The sequence below is a fragment of the Marmota marmota genome, unplaced genomic scaffold (genome assembly GCF_001458135.2).
Source record: "Marmota marmota marmota unplaced genomic scaffold, marMar, whole genome shotgun sequence".
Taxonomy (NCBI): Eukaryota; Metazoa; Chordata; class Mammalia; order Rodentia; family Sciuridae; genus Marmota; species Marmota marmota.
In genome coordinates, this window is record NW_026001059.1 from 269 (window position 1) to 2,431 (window position 2,163).

At 41.8% G+C, this 2,163-nt stretch overlaps 1 long non-coding RNA gene and 1 other non-coding gene across 2 annotated transcripts; one reads left to right on the forward strand and one right to left on the reverse strand.

The window, feature by feature from the left end:
• Positions 1–326: 326 nt before the first annotated feature.
• On the reverse strand, positions 327–2,157 carry LOC125614548. The gene is made up of 2 exons (XR_007345137.1): positions 1,596–2,157; positions 327–1,035 (listed from the first exon to the last, which is right to left on the reverse strand). It is a non-coding gene; the product is annotated as an uncharacterized LOC125614548 (long non-coding RNA).
• Positions 909–1,099, forward strand: LOC125614549. The gene has a single exon (XR_007345138.1). It is a non-coding gene; the product is annotated as a U2 spliceosomal RNA (small nuclear RNA).
• Positions 2,158–2,163: the final 6 nt, after the last annotated feature.

Below are 2,163 nucleotides of genomic sequence, written 5' to 3' on the forward strand. Positions count from 1 at the left end.
CCATCCCACTCCAGAGGCATCAATGATAGGTTTTAGGTTAGACTTTACAATTCCCTTTCCACACAATCCTTTATACTCATATATCTATGAAAAATAAATATTATTAAGTGTATTTTAAAATTAAATTAATGATGGGGCTGGGGATGTGGCTCAAGCGGTAGCGCGCTCGCCTGGCATGAGTGCGGCCCGGGTTCGATCCTCAGCACCACATACAAACAAAGATGTTGTGTCCGCCAAAAACTAAGAAAATAAATATTAAAAAATTCTTATAAAAAAAAAAAAATTAAATTAATGACAGTGTGGTCCAAATCCTGTCTCTCCTCAGATCTTGCTTTTTTCTTTTTTTATTTATTAATCCATTTATTTATTTATTTCTTACATACATGACAATAGTGAAGTGCATTACATTCATAAATATCCATTCACAGCACAATTTTTCGTAACTATATAAAGAATGTTCACGCCTAATTATGCCATTACACATGAGCTCTCTTATATTTTTTACATACAATTCTTAATACACCTTTATATCACAATTTATCATATTCTGTTTGTATATAATGTATGTTGACAGCAAATTCACGTCTTCATACCGGGGTTCTGTTTTTGTCAGTGGGTGCGCGGAAGAGAGGAAGTCCCTGGCGGTAGCCACGCCTTCCTGGGGAAGGGGCGGGGTATGCAAAGTAGTTGAGGGCTCCTCCGCCCTGAAACGCCCGAGCCGCAAGAGATTGTTAAAATTGCTTGTTCCAGGTGGGGCCAATAGTGAATCTGCATGCGGGCCCAGTGGACCCCGTGCGAGTCCGAAGGAGACACCGGGAAAAGAGAGTAGGAGTAGACATGGCGGCGCTCACCGCGAGTTGAAAGTGAGCGAGCCTAGGGTGGTGAGGGCGAGGGGGGATTGGTACGGTATCGCTTCTCGGCCTTTTGGCTAAGATCAAGTGTAGTATCTGTTCTTATCAGTTTAATATCTGATACGTCCTCTATCCGAGGACAGCATATTAAATGGATTTTTGGAGCAGGGAGTTGGAATAGGAGCTTGCTCCGTCCACTCCACGCATCGACCTGGTATTGCAGTACTTCCAGGAACGGTGCACCCCTCTCGGGGGATATTAACGTCTGGTTTTTAATGTTAGACTCGAGAATCAAACTGGCTATGTGATTCTTGGCAGTTTCTTTTTTTTTTTTTTTCTATTTGGTTGCGTTTCTCTCAGGTGTTAGAGCGTGCGTTCGAGCTGCCTTCTCTGAGGTGTTTTCACGTGTTCCTAGTTTGATATTTTTCTCTTCAGTGGTATTTTCAGTTTAGTATTTTTCTCTCTGGGTAACCTAAATACTGGCTTAAAAGTCCGTAAGTTCTCTCTTCTCTGGTTTTTGTTCAAATATCTTTGTTTCTCCCAAAGATTTTTTTCTCTGGGTCGGGTTTACTTGTCGGTCTCTCCTGCCGCTTTCTGCTCCTTTTCATTTTCTTGCTAAAAACTGAACTCTTTCCAACTATGGTTTTCAGCTTTTAGTATATGTGCTGCCGAAGCGAGCACAATGGTTTTCAGCTTTGTCTTTGACCATCATGTCCCCTTTCCATTGCACACCTAGATTGCTACAGTGCGTTCCAGGAGGGATTGTCCTAGCGTTTCTTGATTTTTAAGGCTCACATAGCAAATTACTATTCGGCTTGTTAGGTCTGTGCTAAATTAAACACGAAGCCCACTGGAGACCCAACAACACCAGAGGCTGAGGCAGGAGGATCCTAAGTTTGAGGCCAACATCAACAGCTGAACAAGGCCTTAAGCAACATGGTGAGAGCCTGTCTCAAAATGAAAAGCAAAGGGCTAGGGATGTGAATCAGTGGTAAAGTGTCTGTGTTCAATCTCCAACACCAAATAATAATAATAATAAAAATGAGTCCACCTGGAACCTGGGCAAAGGTCATGAGCTATTTAACTCAGTTGTGTATTGTTGGTACCTGGGAATTGCACTGATTGCAGTGACAGGGTGATGACAAAGATGTCAGTGCCCTCAAAAGTTTTAATCCCTACAATGTTAAAGAAAAATTATATTCCTGATACCTGTACAAGATGGCCAGGCCAGTTTGTTAAGATTCCAAAGGGGCTGTGGTGATAGATAGGTACAGGGAATTGAGAGAGAGAGAGAGTTTTTTTTTTTTTTTTT